This window comes from Haliotis cracherodii, unplaced genomic scaffold (genome assembly GCF_022045235.1).
Source record: "Haliotis cracherodii isolate W230 unplaced genomic scaffold, xgHalCrac1.p SCAF_6, whole genome shotgun sequence".
In the NCBI taxonomy this organism is placed as follows: Eukaryota; Metazoa; Mollusca; class Gastropoda; order Lepetellida; family Haliotidae; genus Haliotis; species Haliotis cracherodii.
In genome coordinates this window covers 52,902,588-52,924,033 of record NW_027266319.1, presented here as the reverse complement: position 1 = coordinate 52,924,033, position 21,446 = coordinate 52,902,588, and the positions used below count along the sequence as shown (strand labels likewise).

General features: G+C 42.2%; 1 pseudogene; it reads left to right on the top strand.

The window, feature by feature from the left end:
- The first annotated feature begins 669 nt into the window (after positions 1-669).
- LOC139446491 (uncharacterized protein KIAA1958-like) lies at positions 670-8,379 on the top strand (annotated as a pseudogene).
- The last annotated feature ends 13,067 nt before the right edge of the window (positions 8,380-21,446 follow it).

The following is a 21,446-nucleotide window of genomic DNA, read 5'->3' as shown; positions in this document are numbered from 1 at the left end:
TATAGCAGTTGCTAGCATCATATATTCCCTAGGCTGCAGAGATAATATTGTTACAGCCGTGCCGGGTTTCACTCTCGATTGGAAAAATGTAGTTAACGGGTAATATCAGGAGACAGTTTGCGTAACGGATCGTAACCATCCATTTTCATCCTCTTCATCACACTGTAATAATGTCCAATTTCAATCTTCGCTGTCTATTAAGCCTACTCCTGTTTTGTTTGTGATAGCTGACTTCCGGTCGATAAAACACGATGTTTTCAGTTCACATTTAACAAAACAAGCAGACTTTTCAGACTTTTCAAAGATCAATACATTCTGAAGATAAATTAACTCTAAACTTTAGCTACACCGTAACGTGTTTATGTAATGGAGAAACCATTCAACCTCGGCTTTTCTGTGCCTACCCGGTTATACAATCATACCATTCCTGAGGTGGAATGGTTTGTCCAACTTATAAACCGCTATCCATTAATCTATGTCATTTTTGGAGCTTATATTTACGCGGTATACGGGTCGAAAATAAGCGCGGTATAACGAGACACGCTTTTATAACAGTTGTTATCGCGGGCCGCTGCGCGGACTGCACGTGCAGAAGAGGACTGTACGTGCAGAAAGAACCGCGTACGTCGTACCACATGGCATTGTGTCGTTGACTGTTCACAAGAGAGGATGCCTGACGATGACGATGACGATATTTTCCTTACTCAAAGTAAGTTAATTGATGAAAATTCTGCACAAAAGGATGAGAATGACTTTTGTTTCCGTTTTGGTGACCCTTTGTCAGATGATGAAGTTACTGCGGAACAAAATTTCGGAGCGAACGAGAATTAAAAACGATTGGGTTTTTGGTGTCCTGAAAAGATGACAAGAGAAGAGGAAGCAACGTTCTCTTGTTGACAATTTGTCCTTGTCACAAAGTTGTTTGACAGAATCTTTAGTCGAAATGAGTGCCAAGACTTTAAACACAGCTTTGAAATTCTTCTTCTTTGAAGCTCGTAAACAGGACCGAACAAATTACCCATCTGCGACCTTACTTGGGATGTTTGCTGTCTTTGCCTCTATCTTGAAGAATGCAGGTTCTTTTCACAAATTATTTGAAGATGACGAGTTTAAAGAAGCCCGTTCAGCACTCGATGCGGCAATGAAGGAGAGATCTACGGAAGGTCTAGGGGCAAGCTGTCGTCGCCCTACAGAAATTATCACTTATTAGGAAGAAAATCAGCTTTGGGCAAGTGGGGCGCTGGGAGACAAAGGGCCACAGCAGCTACTCGACACAATGATCTATCTTACTGGTAAGATTAGATACAGGTTTTCAAAAATGTATAAATTTGAACTAGACAAATTTCTTAAATGGTGTACAGCTTGGTGTTCGAATGTTAAACTTTTACGGAATAGACACTGAAAACATCTTCAATTTCGTCCATTTCTCTCAAATCACCTAATAAATGATTTCTATGAACCAAATGGTACAGGCAGCATTTTGCACAAACTTCCCTTAGCACTAAGATGATCGTAGCCCATGTTATTCAGATGGCTAAGAGATGGTAACGCTAACAGTGCTTTGTGCAATGCATGCTGGACCCTCTTTCACAAAGCCATCTTAGCTGTAAGTTGATCGTTACGTTCATACATTAACATGGACTTACGATCAAATTAGCGCTAAGTTCGCTTTGTGAAAGAGGGCCCTGGTGTTTAAAAAAATACTCTGTATCGATACAAATGAGTTTTTTGTTGTAGGGTTGTACTTTGCCCCTCGTGGAGGCCAGGATCATCGGAATCTTCGCATGTTCCATAATCCCCAGATCAACGGTCCACATTCAGATTCAGACGGCCGTCGTTATCTGCTGTACACCGAGGACGTGTCAAAGACGAACCCGGGTGGCATGAATCAAAGGAGGAGCAAGCCGAAAAAAGTACGAGCGTATGAAAATACTCAGAATCCCGAGAGGTGCTACTTGCGTTTGTACAAAAAGTACAAATCTTTGTGGTAAGTATAAAGTCTTTTTAAAGCTGTAAATGGTTTGATAAATTTCATTTTAAGTATACTTTTTTGGAGATTTTTAGCAGCGAGTTAAGAAAATAAGATATTTTAAATCTAATTACGAATTTGATCAATCTTAATTTAAAGAGAAACTCGTTTCCTGACATTTACGATAGTACTTTATTTTTTGAATGCTTAACGTGTATTTCCCTTATCTTGACTCTCACAATGATTTAAATTTCAGCCCAGAGACGTTGTATTTCAAGGCTAGAGATGCGTTCTACCTAACTCCATTGAAGAAACCTACGACGGAGCGATGGTTCCACAGCGTTCCGGTTGGGCATAACGTGCTGCAAGCAACTGTGAAAAAGATCTGTTCTGGGGCTGGTATTGTTGGTCGAAAAACGAATCGCTCCCTTAGGGCGATGGCGGCAACCAGGCTGTTCCAAGCCATTGTCGACAAGCAAACCATATGCGAGCAGACAGGTGAGCAGTATACATGTATATCAATATTCGATACAAGTATCCACTTTCAAAGTACTGGGACAAAATCATTGTCCTACGTAACAAATCATATGCTTAATTGATACTGATATCTCATTCAATTCTGTTCTTGCTGGTAGAACCATAGGGGCGGTCGGGTAGCCTAGTGGTTAAAGCGTTCGCTCGTCACGCCGAAGACCCGGGTTTGATTCCCGACATGGGTACAATGTGTGAAGCCCATTTGTGGTGTCCCCCGCCGTGATATTGCTGGAATATTGCTAAAAGCGGCGTAAAACCATACTCACTCACTCACTGGTAGAACCATAACCATATTTATGTATATCTATTTAAAAACGTGTAAAGTACTAGCGCTTAGAGTATTTTTCAACTACTAAAACTGGGAACATTAACAACCAGTAAGAACCAACAGACAACCAACAACAAAAACAACAAACAGCAACCGTTGATCTCAAATTATGAGCAGTGATTTCATCGTTTCTTTCTATTTCAGGGCACAAAAGCGAAGCTGTGCGTATTTACATGTGGTCCAGCGACGCACAGAAGGCCCAGGTCAGCGATATTATTTGGGCTAAAGCCCCGAAGATGGATTGTCCAGCGGAAACTTGTTCGGTACCCACAGATCCCGTTAACGTGGTCCAGTCAGTTTCTAACGATGCTGGGAAATCAATTTCCCTCACATTCAACCTCAATTAAATGTAAACATGCCGAAATAAAGTTTTCGTCTTGTTCTTGACATTTTCATTTGAAAGGTTTTTCAAGTGCATTTTAGAGAAACTACAAATGCCATCCAGCAATCGGGATTTCACGACAGGTTTTACAATTGCTCCTCAGGTTTTACGATTGCAATTGTAAAACCTAGGGAGCAATTGTAAAACCTGCTGAGTGGTCTTACTACAAAAGAAAGGTCGTCTGGGAGATGTTACAACACCATGATAGGTTTATACGTTGTGTTAAACAATAGTATTACATGTTGAACTGTTCCTGTAAACTTTACATCACATTTTTGCAAGACCGGTGTCTCCAAGAGTAAATGACTTCTACATTCTGGTGAAGTCAACGAGCACAGGGGACGGTCCTGAAATATAAAGGATCATAATCAGGGCGAAACGGGATTCGAACCTACAATCATCGGATCCTGGTAAGACTGAGGGACGCAATTATGCACATCAATACATGTGAATATATGTGCGATAATGCACGAGGATACCATCTGATTCCCTTGAACCGCCGACCGCCTCCGTGGTAGATCTAGAGCGTCTGCCCGGAAAGCGTGAGGTCCGGGGTTCGATCCCCTGCCGCGACTTACCAAAAGACGTTTAAAGAAGGTACTTGTTGTTACCCTGTCTGGCGCTGGGCATGAAGGGGCTTTAACAAGAACTGGTCGGCTCGGAGTCGGTATACTGTCAGAGTGGGGTATTCCTGTTAAACTACGACATGGTATCTCAATGGGCCGGCACTATAAAATCGGCATTACACACACACACACACACACACACACACACACACACACGTACCATGCACGTCGCTATATAAGTGTAATAATCTTGGACGCGACGTTCAACCCCATTTCACCTCACGTTATACCGCCTCCCCCGTGAAAAAGAATAGGCTCGTCCTATGAACGCCTGCTGACAATTTGTTCTCAGGTTGTATCTTATCTTCAGAATGGCCTTGTCAAATCTCGAGCATTTCGTGCATATCATGTTATTTCAGGTCAAACGTACATTTTGCACGTGCAGAATGTGACCGTGTCAAATACAATGACCACCTCTTCGTTTTTGCTTCCATTACGCCAAATCGCATGATTTGCACGTGCAAATTGGATGAAGTCGCGTTGACGACATGAGTTTGCAGGCACTTTGAGTCAAGGAGCGCGCAATATTGGATGAGATGCCATCTTGCCCACCCAGCATTATAAATCCGGTTTTATTTGGCAGGATGAATGTTTTTTCTCGGTTGCCTCTCCAGTGGAATCACTAATATCGGATTTCTAGAGCATCGTGTAAATACTGGTCTAATCTGAAGTTGTCGAATTGGATTTGACAGTTGTTATTACCGTCGCTGCGGCGAGGTTTAAAGTGTTTAATTTCCTGTTTGAGTTTGGAACTCAGTCAGAGATATGCATGTCTCATGATTAATAGGCAGGTTGAGTGATAATTTACAAGCCACAGCACTAGACTCCACTGGGATTCCGGGTCAGAGTATTAGGGTGCAAACCCCCTTTTGGAACGCCGGATGCCGAGCCCTGCTGAGTGGAATTCCGAATGCCGCAGTAAAGTTCGTTATAAAATGTTTTATCCGGTATGCTTTGTTTGTTTGTTTAACGCCGCACTCAACAATATTCCAGCTCTATGACGGCGGTGTGTAAGTAGACGAGTCTGGACCTGGCAATTCCATGAGTGACATCATGACCATCGATCCACACAATAGGGATACGATTAAATGTTTGTTTGTTTGTTTGTTTAATCCGTGAAGATCCGGGTTAGAATAGGTCTTCTGCAACTCGGCGACTATGCTTGTCGTGAGGGCGACTAACGGGATCGGGTGGTCAGGCTCGCTGACTTCGTTGATGCATGTCATCGTATCCCAATTGCGTGTATCGATGCTCATGATTTCAATCACTGGATTGTCTGGTCAAGACTCGATTATTTACAGACTGCCGTCATATAGCCGGGATATTGCTGAGTGCGGCGTTAAACAACAAACATATAACATCAACTTCTTCTTCCCGTATATCACACGTGATATAATTAAAACTAATACTCCCGACGCCACATAGCCGCAAGAGTGCGTCATATAGAGTGCGGCGTTAAACAAACAATTGGCGCTTAGTCCATTTCGCACGTGCAACACATGTTTTTCGTGACAACCACAATCGCGCTAGTCTTTCTTTTGAATTCTCAAAGTAGAAGACAAGAATAAGAACTATTTCAGCGGTGGTTCAGGTAATTATAAATTGTGTTATCAAATGTTATTTCGTGACGTGAACATTTATTGAGCATAGTTGAACCTGGCAATGAGGATCAGCATAGGTGCCAATCTGGACACGATCGGCCATTTCAGCTGACAACAGACCCCTAAAGTGACTCGCCATTGTAAGTCGGGACTATATTTGACCTCGCTTGCACATGTCCGTTACTTGATGTAAACCTCCCCGCCTGCAGTCGACAGCCAAAGAAGTGACTGGAATGTGGAACTTTACCCAACAGGAAGAAGAGCAATTGTGTTTCGACAAACATAAAGGGTTATTAGTTCTTTGATCTGTTACCCTTGAAGATTCCGGGGTAGAATAGGTTTCAGCAACCCATGCTTGCCGTAAAAGGCGACGATGCTTGTCGTAAGAGGCGACTGACGGGATCGGGTGTTCAGGCTCGCTGACTTCGTTGATGCATGTCATCGATCCCAATTGCGTGAATCGATGCTCATGATATCAATCACTGTATTGTCTGGTCCAGACTCGATTATTTACAGACCGCCGTCATATAGCTGGACTATTGCTCAGTGCGGCGTTAAACAAACACACACAAACACCTTGATCTGTTTGGGTTTCGAGTTCACAATTCACTCCCATATATTTATAGCAAATTCAATTATCGTTTGTAGTTCAATGCAAGTCATGATGACTCGAGTGCAGGCACCCCACTGCTTTTGTATACAGTCACCATGATGGAACTATAGTTTCCAAAAGTTGTGTACAAGTATATTTTGAATATATTAAGGATAAAACATATATATAAGACAAACGTAAATTAAATACAGATGAACAATTAACGCGCATAAAGTGTGCATCCGCGATCGAGTTACGGCATTTGGACAAGTTGTCCCTCTTCCAGTATTCACAGTCGAGTCTTCTTTGTGATTACGGAAAGGGGCGAGGTTGAGAGTGATTTGGGTTTAACGCCGCTTTTAACATTATTCCATTATCAGCTTTATGTGGGAGGAAAGCCCGAAGTGATGTAGGTCTTGGACGTTTACCGCTTCGGTGAAACCAACGAACGCGGGTATGGCGCTGACAAATCTAAAAACATATTCGGAGCGAACCGGAATCCGAACCCACAGTCATTGGTTTCTAGTGTGCACGAGGTTCGCAAGTCTGCATAGCGTTTTGTGGCGCATTAGACAACCGTGCCCGCTGGGTGAGGTGAAAATGAGTTTAACCTCACGATCTAAATTATTGTACGTATATAGCTACGTGCGTGCGTGCGTGTGTCTGTCTGCCTCTACCCGTACGGATTAATGTTTTATAATGTCGCTGGTCTGTAGTCATGTCGTTATACGGGTAATGCACAGCCTGCAGGGGGCCCCGCGATTAGCTCTGCAGAGTTGCGTCCCTTGGGCACGCCAGAAACCTATGATTGTGGGTTCGAATCCCGGTTCGCCCCGATTATGTTTCTAGGTTTGTCAGCACTATACCCGTGCTCGTGGGTTTCACCGAAGTGGTAAACGTCGGAGACCTGCATCACTTCGGGATTTCCTCCTACATTAAGCAGACACGCCGTGATATAACTGTAATACTGTTAAAAGCGGCGTTAAACCCAACTCACCCACTCACACTCACAGCCAGCAACAACAACGGCTCGGCACTCTTTCTGTGTGTGAGTAGGTCTACTTTCGCCGTAATATTCAATGCTGTACATATTTTGTTGTCGAACGTTCGGTGAATTAGAACCACGATCAATGTAAGCCCTCCATCTTGTCTCCCAAGCCTTTCAATGAACTTCGTAAGGCTGCATGACTTTGAAATGCCCTTGCCAATCGTGAAAAGCGGATGCAAATGTGATGTCCTTACTGCACCATTGGGGACCTGTCAAGTTCTATTTCAGTCTCGACAACCTTCTGATTCAAACATGGGGGCTTTTTTCCCCCGCCAATCAGATACAGTCAACGGCTACTCATTACCAATAAAATAGGGAGTCTGCTCACAGCCTCTCGTGCTGTCAAAATGTCCGAGAAAATTGTTTGTATCATGGACGATGAGTGAGTTGGGTTTAACGCTGCGTTTAACACTAGTCAGAATTCAAGTTATAACACGGCGTGTCAGCTTAATGTGGGAGGAAAGCCCGAAGAGATGCAGGTCTCAGATGTTTACCACTTCGGTGAAACCAACGGGTCCGGCGCTGACAAACCTAGAAACATAATCGGGGCGAACCGGGATTCGAATCCACAATCAAAGGTTTCTGGCGTGCCCAAGGGACGCAACTCTGCACTTCGAATCGCGGCGCCTTAGACGACTGGGGCCGTCCATGCCCCCGGATCAAGGACGACCATTGCATGATCTTAGGTGTGTGGGGGTGGTGGCTGGGGGCTAGATATCTGTAATAAATCAAATCTTTTCATATTTTGTCAGTGGAAAATACAGACTTTATTCTCTGTGTTCTTTCCCCAATTCCTCATAACATCCAGTGTGTCCGTCTAAAGTTTTTTGTTGTTTTTTTGCTATTGTTGTTTTTTTCGTTGAGCGGTGATTTTTTTGCAATATGGTATTTCTGGCATAAACATTTTCACAACCTATCCCCTCCTCCCCTCATTCTCATATCCCTTAAAATAATCTCCTGGTCGGTCCCAAAGACAATCATTTCCCCTGGCACCTCGACAGCATGGGAGGCTGTTAACGAAACACCTAACAGTACTCAGCAAGTAGAATATTCCTCACGTTTTGGGGATCAGATAACAGGTACTCCCCATTACTGCCACCAGAGATGGAACAAATCCCACTTAATTATCCAGCCACAGATGCAGGGCGATATTGTGGAGAGCATGATGTTCTAGGAGCCGGGTCTCCTGCTGTGGACGAGCATCATCTTCAGTTACGCGGAGTCAGAGAGATGGACGATTTAGTTCTGGAGAGGGAGCAGATTGATTTGACTGAACGTGAGGAAGTTCGGTTCCTTTAAAAGAAAGACACTTTCAGGGTTAATCATCAAGGGGAAGAAATATGATCCCATCGCGAGAATGTTTTGTTGATGGTAGCAGCGCCATCGAAATGTCACAGGAAACGTGCTACCGCAACAATTGATTGCATTAGCGTTTTTCTTTATCCCGCTTAAATCGATGCTCGAATTATCGACCACTGGTTTGATGCCAGATTCACTTTGAATTCACAGTTTCGAAACTAACATCTCAGTTTACCTCTCGTGCTTTAGAAGTGGCTTCACCATCAGATAACGATCTAAAGATTGTAATCAAATTAAATTAAATCAAATTCAAATTAGCTTGTTTTTGTTATACAGTCAGTCAATTCTTTTTATATAATTGAACAAATGTTTTATACAGGAATATACAAGTCAGTATTTTATTTTAATCTTTTATTCAGCAAGATGAATAACCCAATCCCAACCACGTGTGAAGCATTCGCATCTTTACATTGAACATTGACATTGGCGTCCTTACAAACAATGTGCAGGTCATATTTGTTTAGTTTGGTTGTATCATGTACAAGAATTAATATAATACAAGTACTCGTTTAGTGGGGACACGTGTGGCCCAGTTGTCTGAGTTACGTCCCTTGGACACGCCAGAAACCTATGATTGTGGGTTCGAACCACGGTTCGCCCCGATTATGTTTCCGTTCTCGTGGGTTTCACCGAAGTGGTAAACGTCTGAGACCTGCATCACTTCGGGCTTTCCTCCCACATTGAGCTGACACGCCGTGATATAACTGGAATACTGTTAAAAGCGGCGTTAAACACGACTCCCTCACTCATTCCACGCGTTAAGTTGATGGCGTCACTACTCTGGGTTCCTGTGAGGATCTGGGGAAGAATGGGCTCGGTGGTTGAGCTCAGTGCTGCGCTGATTGCCTGGCATCGTGCCTTAAAGATGTGGATCGATGCTCAAGGTTCTACGGGGCGGTCGGGTAGCCTAGTGGTTAAAGCGTTCGCTCGTCACGCCGAAGACCCGGGTTCGATTCCCGACATGGGTACAATGTGTGAAGCCCATTTCTGGTGTTCCCCGCCGTGATATTGCTGGAATATTGCTAAGCGCGGCGTAAAACCATATTCACTCACTCACTCACTCAAGGTTCTACTCACGGGTCTCACTTTACAGACTTTACATTATTTACACACTGTTGTGATACAGCTGAATAATTGTTGAATGTGGCGTTAAACAATATCCACCCAACTTAGCTTCAACACCTTTGGACGCTTCATTTTTATATTGCTGTCACATATGAAAACAAGACAGGCTGTCGTTATATGGCTGAATTATTGTTGAATGCGGCGATAAACAAAGTTCATCCTACCAAACGTCAATACCTCTGGACGATTCATATTTGTATCGCTACCACCAGAAAATAATATGTAAACAAGACAGGTTGTCGTGATATGACTGAATTTTTGTTGAATGCGGCGTTAAACAACATTCACCCAACCTTAAGTCAATACCTTAGGACGATTCGTATTTATATCGCTGTCACAAGAAATGAATGTCAGTGAAAGCAAATATGCTTGGCTCACGAGTCACTGTAAAATCAAAATGAAGTCACCAGGTGTTGAAGCCTATAGGAAGAAAAGCAACTTTTTTTAGCTAGGTTCTTCAAAAGGTGCCACTTCGTCGGCATTGATGCTGTCTTTTAAGAACTGATTACGACCAGCCTGCCACCTTAAGATCCCTCCAACAAACACTAACATTCCGTTGGCCCCCTTCACAGGCAAAAGCCTGACTTTCCTCTGTTAGACTGTGTTAAGTAGGGCAATATAACGGTATGTTCCCAGTGGCGACCTATTTAAGCAAGTCTTCACGTGTACAGGGTTGTATAACACAGGTGGGTGCACAGTGTCATCAGGCAACAGCTGCTCTGGGACACACAACAAGATAGTATGGCACGTACTTGCAGTTACCGTCTAGAGCAGCTCGTTAACGGCACTTCTCCACAAAATCCATACCTTGATGGTGTAGGTCCTGGGATTTCATCTGAAGCTATTGTTCCTCAAAGAACTATGCTACATGGTCTTGGTACCATTTTGAGTCCGCGTCTACGAGCTGCAATAATTACAACGTGGGCCTTAAAGGGGACAAGCTTGAGCTGATTGGCAATCCCAGCAAATTTTATTCAAGCTCTTAAGAGTTTCTTATGGACAGGACAGCATCCGTGGTCTAGAGGTAGAGCGTCCGCCCGCAGAGCGGAAGGTCCGAGGTTCGATCCCCGGCCGCGTCATACCAAAAGATGTTAAAGATGGTACTTGTTGTTACCCTGTCTGGCGCTCGATCGGCATTAAGGGGCTAAAACAAGGACTAGTCGGCTCGGAGTCAGTATACTGTGTCTGAGTTGGGTATTCATGTTAAACTGCGGCATGGTATCTAAGTGAGCTAGCACTATAAATCGGCATCAGTCCGGACTAGTACAAGCAGCCACACACACACACACACGTGCATGCACTTCGCTATATAAGTGCAATAATCTTGGCCGCGACGTTAAACCCCATTTCACCTCACCTCTCATGGACAGTTCATCCAAATTTGTTAGGGAAGTTTCTTAGGGTCTGCTCTTGTGGTCTAACTTTCCAGTCGAGGTCCTGGCGTTGTTACGAGATAATGACAGCTTCGAGAACCATTTCCATAATCATAAAAATCTCTGCTAAAAGCAGAGTCCATTGTACGATTCCGACTTTATCATAAGCATGTGTTTATGAATCACTATCAAATATAATGTTTGTCTAAAGGTGAGTGTATCCTGCTTCACCAGCGAATCCCGTCACAAACACATGCAAAGGCAAGTCAATTGTTCACCTGAACAAACACGGGAACCTATGAAACGTTAAGGTATAAGTCAAAGTAGATAATTGCATCGGACATAATTTTGGTCACTGAGGCATTGAATTTGGAAAAGTCCTACATATGCCTGCCAAACTCTGCTGAGGCCTTGAATGTTGTAACCTTGATCCTTTGAGCAAAAATCGTATGATGCTCTTTAAAATCTCCGTAGAAAGAGAATCTTACCTCAAACCATGGTACAGGTCAAACAAGGAACATTTTGCATCAGTCATCATATTTGTCAATATATAAGTCCTTTGTTTCGATGAATATTTGTTAAGTATGTTGCTACAGCAATGGATAACGTTTTTTCAGGAAAATACACTGCTATGACAGAATAATACTGTGAGAAAAATGTAAGGGAAAATCAACAAATCAGAGGACAATAGCAGACAATCCAGTGATTGATGTTATGAGCAACGCCGTCGGGGTATTTTGACAGGCAGTGAAGCAAGACCTCTGTTATATAGCTGGAATGTTGCTGAGTGCGGCGTTAAACAACAAACAAAAGCTTGTACATGTACATACCATATCAATAATTGTTTATTCCGATCGTCAAGGAAGCGTTCACGTTTCGTTATTTTCTTTTTTGAGCATAGCTTTGCCAGGAAAAGTTTATTGCGAAATCATAACTCTTTGACATTTCATTCCAAATCACCCAACACCACCAAGATTCCAACACCAAAATACACCAGACAGTTTAATGAACCTCGAAGACATCATGTGATATGTGTAAAGAATCCAATCCAATAGCAACAAAAAGACGAGGGTTCTACACGGAGATTGAAGTATCAGACAACAGATCTGTGGAAATATGAAGCAATTTCTATGGTGACAATAGACACGGTGAAGCAACTCCAATCCGTGATAATAAATACATATATTTCAGGTCGGACAAATTCTTCTGACAAATCCAATAACCGGAAAGGACTTGGTGTTCCTGTATCGTTCTGACAGCCAGGTTATTAGATCCACTGACACACGTGACTCATCATGTCGCTTATTAATGTCGACTTGGCAGAGAAGTGTTATTTAAGCCCAATCCCTGCCGGCATCGTCTAGCAGAGTCTCTGGCTGATCCAATACCAAGCTCCCTTTTCTGCCCGCATCAGCAGCACATCCATATGAATATAGACCATCGTCCATTTGGAGCTCTCGTTGACAGCCTTCTAATGTTACCAGGATCCATGGAGTGGATATAATATGTAATAAATCAGTTTGGGAAGAGACGGCAGACATATTATCTAATATAACTTGTCTTCCAAGTTTTGGGACGTTTTGCGAGTGACAAATGTGGAGTATATTGAATTGTTTTTTCTGGCATTTGTCATTAGTTTCAATCATATGTACATTAGGAAAACATGAGTCCTCATCTTCATCATGTGTTCTGGGGATGTGGTGATGCATCATGGCGTAATGGATGGAAAATGAACATGGTGAACAAAATTACATACTGCGGTCCTGTTTTAGTGATATTTATGGTTGTGTGACTTTGTTAAAATTACCTTAGTAGTCCGCGGGGTAAGACTCGATACATTTACCGTATTCAAGCGCCCCGTCCTAATAAGCGCCCACGGCAATATTTGCTAATAAACTAGCGGCAAAAAAAAGTATAGGTTGTCAATTTGTAATTTTCCTAAAAACAGCGATAGGTATTGGAAAGTGGGTACTGGGAATATGACTGCCCAGAACAGGTATAAAAAACACCTCACCCGAACGCGCCACCTTTGACGGCGCTCGTGCGGTGACCAAAAAATGGTGAAACAGGTTTCCCGCCTATGGCATAAACTGCACGTGCATGTTAGCTGTATAAATGCGTTCGTCTGCGAGGGTATAACCACGCGTGATGAAAGCACACAAAAGAAATTCCACGACTGTCACAGGAGCAGAGAGAGAGCCATCGGTATGGCCGAAATGGGGGCAACACAGGTCCAAATTGCCAGAAGGTTTGGTTGTACACCATTGACAGTAGCTAGGCTGATTCAACGGTACAGGCAGACAGGGAGGACACAGGACAGGCCTATAACCGGACGACCCCGAGTGACAACACCACTGGAAGACGGTCAGATACGGCTCATTCACCTGCGAAACAGATTCGATACGGCGACGGCGACGGCAGCAACAGCGTTGGAGCATCCCATTAGCCAACGTACAGTACAACGAATCCGAGGAATGGTACTGACTGCTCAACATCTACGCCTGAGACTGCGATGGGCGAGGCAGGTTCGAGTGCTGTTGATTAAAGTCGGTTTAACTTGTTCCGAAATGACGTCAGAGAAGAGTTTATCGACAAAGAGGGGAACGTTTGGCTCCGGCGAGTATTCGAGAGGTCCATCCTTTCGGCGGGGGAGGTGTCATGGTGTGGGGCGGTATTTGTGGAGATCAGAAGACTGACTTGGTGATTATACAGGGAAACCTGAACGCTGTGCAGTACAGAGATCAAGTATTGTAGCCAGCTGTGCTTCCGTTCTTACAAAACCAACAGCAAGGGCCATTGTTTCAACACGACAATGCCAGACCCCATACTGCAAGTCTGACTCGGAACTTTCTAAACCAGCAGAACGTTGACGTTTTGCCCTGGCCTGCCCACTCACCCGATATGAATCCTATTGAACATCTGTGGGACCATCTTGACAGACAGCCTCCCGACAATAGATTAGAATTGCAGCAGGCCCTGAGAGACGAGGGGCAACGGATTCCAGTCCACGTGATCAGAAAACTGACGTCATCGATGAGGCGGCGAATCACAGCTTGCATTGAGGCAGCTGGAGGTCATACACGCTATTGAATGCAACTGTGTCGACAATGAACTTGTTGTGTGTCTGGCAATTTTTTGGTGACATTTCAGACAACATTTGAAAATGATATTTCTTACCCCACCATTGTTTAGCTTACCTGTGATTTCACATTTTCTTTCAAACTGTGGTTGATCAATCATTTGTTACCCCTCCCTAGATTATATTATAATTCGCAACAAAACCTCTTCTTGTTAGTTTTTTATCGATCATGGAACTTGACCTATACTTTCTTTTGCCGCCCAGTTTATATTGGCTAGTGAACAATCCCAATTAACATCCCTTCCAATTGATCATTGTACACAAGACTTATTTATTCGTGTATATTACGCACTCGTGTGTTATGTGCACCCTTAATTATGGGCAATTAAATTCTGCAAAATATATCTGTAGTGTATAATACGCACAGTCTTTCTTCTGTATAATTTCAGGCTGTCAGCATAAACCACGAAATTTACGATCTTTTCGACTCTCTTTTCTTTTCTCACCAAACTTATATTCTAATATGAGCCCCCTATTTCTTATTTTGAGAGTGCCCTGGGCGCTTATTACGTCGAATACGGTATTATATCAAATATTTCGGTCGGGTTTTGGGGTCATAAAGTGATGTCTCACAACAGCTAATGTTTAACACAATCTAGTGACAACGTTTAGTTAAATGTTAGGACATTAGCTGTTAATATGGGATCAGATATACATGTACTTCAGGATTTCAAATGGGTTCATCGGCAATATATCTTGCAAGGTTATATAGGTATTCATATCATGATTTCAGCAAACTGACATAGAAATATATACCATGATATACGATGTGTGTATCATGATTGTTTCCATGAGGACATAAGACATTTATATCATGATTGTTTCCATGAAGACATAAGACAATTATATCATGATTGTTTCCATGAGGACCGTAGACATTTATATCATGAGTGTTTCCATGAGGACATAAGCCGTTTATGTCACGATTCTTTCCAAGAGGACCGTAGACATTTACATCATGATTGTTTCCATGAGGACATAAGACATTGATATCATGATTGTTTCCATGAGGACATTAGCCGTTTGTGTCACGATTCTTTCCAAGAGGACCGTAGACATTTACATCATGATTGTTTCCATGAGGACATAAGACATTTATATCATGATTGTTTCCATGAGGACATAAGCCGTTTATGTCACGATTCTTTCTAAGAGGACTGTAGACATCTCATTATATCATGATTGCTTCCATGGGAACATAAAACATATATATATATATATATATATATATATATATATATATATATATATATATATATATAAAACATATCTATCATATATATATCATGATTGCTTACATGGGGACATCGACTAACGGGGTCGGGTGGTCAGGCTCGCTGTTTTGGTTAATGCATGTCATCGATCCCAATTGCCCGGATCGCTGCTCATGATATCAATCACTGGATTGTCTGGTCCAGACTCGCTTATTTACAGACCGCCGTCATACAGCTGGGATACTGCTGAGTGCGGGGTTAAACAACAAACCAACCAACCAACATGGGGACATAAAACATTTATACCATGATTGCTTCCATGGGGACATAGACATTTTTATCAGAAATAATTGCATGATACATGTCCATGTATATAGAGGTTATAACGCGAGTGCGTTTGGGGATAGTAATTTGTTGTATTAGTAATAAACATTGTATTTAGCTAGCCTTGGCGCGGTAAATATATAGTATTCATTATTCCTATTACAGCATCAAGTACACAAAGAATTATTTCAACATTCCTTCAATCAGAAGAATTTCTAAATTTTAAAAACAAAAACACATTTGAACAGCATACGATTGAACATACGAGTAAACAACCTTTATCATTTATATTACATAATTACATAACATCGTATGCAGAGAGATGAAAGAACGCTCCAATAATATGCAGTAATTACATCTTATAATCCAGTTTTATCAAGTATGAAATGGAACTGATTGGTGAGACCCAACCAGTCAATTCCAGCTTCAGTAAAAATAAGACACATTTACGCCTGAAACTCAACGTATGCTAATTACATGTATGCCCTTAGCATACAGCGACTACAAATTACACAATATCCTTTTAACCTGAATATAATGATATACTTTTTAAAAAGTATTAGACCATTAGCCTACCCAACAATCATTTACACAACACAATTATTTGCACTCTCGTTCGTTTTCAAACGATTCCATCAAAACAAATTCAAACAGAACTCCAGCGAGGGTTTTATAATAATAGTGCAAACGCCCTCGACCCCCGGGCAGCGACCTGCTACATTAACCCCAACCCCCACCATCACCACCACCCCTCCCGCCTGTGATCCCTACGTGTGTCGGGCCCAGATATGCAGCATGTACACTGACTGTTGGATACGTTGAAGCCTCTACATCAAGACACGGTGGTGCTAGCACAAAGCAAATACAAAGGTTAATGGACTGTTTGCATACAAAGTATGCTGTCAACAGCACTTGGTGTGGGTTGGGGCCTGGGGTCTCCCAATAGTAGAGGAGACCTTGCTGGTTGGACTGTAAATGAACTTTCTTCATCACCTCATCAAGATGTTATAAAATGATGTATTGTAGCCGAATGGAAGGGGGTGAATGCTGGAACTGTTTGTTTTGGGGAATCACAGTGTTTGTCATTTTGTTTGTCATTGTAAATGTACTTTTCCTCATCACTTGAAAGATGTGTAAACAATGACATCATATTCTCTGAATTGTGATTGTGTTTGTCAATTTCTTTATGTCATGTTGTCATCAATGTACTTTATGGGGAAATGGGTTTGGTGTGTTTGTCTTGTCTTGTGTATGTCTGTTGTCTGTGTGTGTTCGGGAGATTCTCGGATTCTTGATAATGTAATCTCTCTCTCTCTCTCTCTCTCTCTCTCTCTCTCTCTCTCTCTCTCTCTCTCTCTCTCTCTCTCTCTCTCTCTCTCTCTCTCTCTCTCTCTGCAGGGTCTACATCCACACCAAAATTGTTTTTTTTTTAACGCCGCACTCACCAATATTCCAGCTTTATGACGGCGATCTATAAATAATAGAGTTTGGACCAGACAATCCAGTGATTGACATCATGAGAATCGATCCACGTAATTGGGATACGATGACATGCAGCAACTAAGTCAGCGAGCCTGATCACACGATCCCGTCAGTGACCACTTACGACAAGCATGAATTGCTGAAGATCCATTTTAACCCTTATCTTCACGGCTCGACTGAAATAATTACACGACCTTGTCACATTCCAATATAATACACGTCCTGTCTATTTTTCATGTTTTACAAATTAACTTTGGCAAACATTACCATTGTGAACCGACAAGATGGTTTACAAGGGACAAACATTGTGCTTGCCAAACCCTATACGAAGAGGCCGATGTCAGCACATTCCCTTCAATTTAAAGAGGATTCATTGCCCCTGAAAGCTCTCATCCTTCTCTGAACTCAAGTCCAAACTAAATTCTTGTGTCGCATATCTGGCGTAGGGATAATCAGAGCGAGGTTAAGACACAACAATGTTGGCAACAATTAAAAGAAACTTACCTTGCTTGGATTTATACAGCTGAGAGGTAAAATCCAATCCGAGCGCCACCTAATTTCACCAGCGCCTTTTCCACAACGCACCCATTAATATTTTAACTATTTTTCACAAGCCCAAACATGCCAAACCTTGGCAGGGCAAAGGTGTTTTTTCGTTTCAGCTAAAAGTCCGTTTTTTACACCAACTCCCATACGCTTCTCACTTGACAATGACCGTCAAGGATTCCGTATTCGGGCTCAGTCCGAGTTTTCGATCTTTCTACAAACTTTGCCTGTAAACTTTCAAATAATCGCTTCCCATTGCCTGTTCGGTGGTATTGCCGGTAAACAGTATTAGCAAGAGTGGAAGAGGGACGCTTGGTGCAGACAAATAATTTGTTGACATGAGATCGAGCAAGCAGCCTATCGAGCGTCACCGACACCCGCCATGTCAACGACGAACAATCAGCTGTGTGCTAAAATCTGAAATTTATTTCTTTACGAGTCACTTTTTGCAACAAGCCATTGGGGAGGAGGACCATAGCATCGAACAGATGACACGAGATAATGTTTTCAAGCTTCACGTGCAAATAGAGAATTCTATAAACAATTTTATTTTTCTTAAGTGTTAACCCATTTAAACCATTTATGAACAAGCTGTTATTAGGTTAATTAGAAATACACTTCCACATAGGGTTCGAGAAATACGCTAGTCCAGTGGACAAATGCAAGTTAATATTAATCAGGACAAGTCACTTTTAAATTGAAGTGGTCAACAAGCCAGTGGAAGCAAGACATGTCAATTTCATTAATTTGATGGGCAGCGCTGTAGTCTTGTGATTAACAGGATCGCTCGTCATGCCGAAGACCCCGGTTCGATTAACCACGTGGGTACAATGTGTGAAGCCCATTTCTAGTTCCTTCGCCGTGATATTGCTGGAATATTTATAATAGTGGCGTAAAACCATACTCAAACACGCATTGATTTGAGACAAAATAGAGTAACAACTGCATATAAAGATGTGACATCAGAGACCATATAGTCTATTATATGGTCTCTGGTGACATCATAAACAAAATGTTGAAAACGATATTTTATAGTCTGAGTAACGTGTGAAATGGCGGTGTGCACTGGGGGTTACAGGCTCAAAGGACCGTGAAACCACGTGTTCACAACTTACAGATCAGAGTCGTAGTGTTTGTGTGACAATATTTATCAATTATTGGCCATTCACGACGGCACTATCATGTTTTATGGATCCAAGAAACTGATATTGTCATAGGCCCACGTTCGAGGTCAGTTCCAGTTTCTTCGGTCGATAAAACATGAAATTGCCTTATTGGTGGTCAATAATTGTTTCATTATATAGTATGAAGAACAAGAGTGTTTCAATTTGAGTTTTCATTAACCAACAAATTCAAGAATGATTGAATCAGATGTCACCGGAAGTGACTGATAGTTCGGAACAAGCCATGCGTTTAATACGCAATCCCTGATTGGCTGAAAATACATCTCTCCTTAGAGTCCATTGGCTTAATCTCGCAGTTCAATACCACTCTTGATTGCTGCACGGCAGGGGGTCTTAGGGTAATACCGTGTTTAAGAGGTCATGTGACCCTTCCTCAACCAATGAAAATACAGATATAATTTGTGAATGTAATACCAGTGTACAAATAGTTACTCTTGCCGAGGTCAGTGTGCGAAAACAAGGACCCGGGGACCCGACCCCTGGGGTGGTCTGACCGGACGAGGCCACGGGCCACACGCATTCTGTAGTCATCCGTTTTGTAATACCGAAATACACATTAAAGTCTATGAAGCCTTTAAACAGTATGTTTTTTCATTACAGTAACTTTGCTGCGAACCATGAAATGTCAGTACAAGACGCCATCTTGTTTTCAAGCAGACGAATCAATATTCATCACGTGAGAGGTCAATACACTGATCATGTGACGAGTAAATATTCGAGGTCAGTGTCAGCCACATAATTTGGGGGTCTACATTGAAATGTATTGTTTTGTCACGTGATGCGGATTAACCAATGGACTTGCAAGATTCTTAATAGACTTATAACAAAACTAGCATTACAGTCGCCATCATGTCCGTAGCGGCCGGGCGGCCGACTTGTACGGCTTTTACAAGACGGCGATTAATCAATCAGAGATCTAGATTTTATTACGGGTATTTGTCCTTCTTTAGCACGTGTATAGAAACTAGTCTTCGGAACTACATATTTTCTGCGACACTGATTCTGTTGTATTTGTGAAACCCTGCCACAGGCAACAGTAATAAATCCCTGTTTTAATAATCATATTGATTGGTATGATTTAGTTTCATATACTCTACCAGACTATCCAGTGTCTACTATCACACAAAATAAATCAATTGATCCCAAACTTGTTTGTTCAGTATATTATATTATTATGCAAGGGATTAATTTTATAATATGTATTGTTAGCACACAATAATCACAAATGTTTGACCATATGCAGGTCATATTGAAATTTAGTTGCTTAAATTTGTGACCCGTAAAGATCCGGGGTAGAATAGGTCTTCAGCAACCCATGCTTGCCGTTAAGGGCGACTATGCTTGTCGTAAGAGGCGACTAACGGTATCGGGTGGTCAGGGACGCTGACGGTGACTAACGGGGTCAGGCTTTGTGACTTGGTAGATGCATGTCATCATGTTCCAAATGATCGATGCTCATGATGTCAATCACTGGATCGCCTGGTCCAGAATCGATTATTTACAGACCCCTATAGCTAGAATATTGCTGAAAGCGGCGTGAAACAACAAACAAACAGAGTTTATATTTGTAACCAAAAGATCTAGTTGTGTAAGGAACTTATGTTTGTGGTGACCGTATCAGCCATGTTCGGCAACCAGTTGGGGTTTCCTCACAAGGAGACCAGAGGACAGAGTTCAACCGGCCCCGACGTTCATGAGGTATCGCTCTCTTCCATCTTGATATTTGAGGTCGTATCACCCTATATAACCTTCCCAACACCATATACATAGCGTGAAACATTTCATTGATTTGCCAAACAAGTGGTGTTGTATATGTTAACATAGCGCTAGTTGAAGAATGCAGATGCTTTGTGCCCATTTGCTTGACCAAAGGCTCACGACCCACAGAGGGGCATCAAAGTCAGAACAGTCACTGGTCGACGCGAGGTGAGGTGAAATGGGGTTTAACGTCGCATCCAAGATTATTTCTTGTGTGTGTGTGTGTGTGTGTGTGTGTGTGTGTGTGCTAGTCCGGACTGATGTCAATTTCTAGTGCCAGCCCACCGAGATAGCCCCACCCTGACTATAAATAGCCCGCAAGGTGGCGGTGTTTCAATTTCGAACAATGACTGACAATGTAAACACAACCGAAGTGTTTTGAAAACCATACGGGAACCAGATCACCATTAACCGTCAAACTTATCAAACTTATCAAACTTATCAACTTGAATGACAAACCATGGATATAACAAATCGCTCGATATCAAGAGATAAGGCAATAAATTTTCTGTAGTTTTATCATAAAAAATCGAATCGATCGTGTTTGGCGTCTGAATCAATGACAGTGGGCGGAGCTTATTTACGGTTGCGCTATAAATAGCAAAGCACATGGTCATGTGTACATGTGACACATTCAATGCATTTGTGGTCAAAGTGTATTGTGTTGTATATTTTTACGGCAGAACAGCAGCAGAACATCAGTTTCGGTAAATGTAACAGTAACGATACTTAAATACGAAATTGACGACGCGATTCTTTCAGTTCAATCCGAAAATTACAGATATTTGTTTAGTTTTGGTCATTTGCATTTAACAGTTAGATTTGTGCCACACAATAATCAGTTTATATTCATAAAACTTAA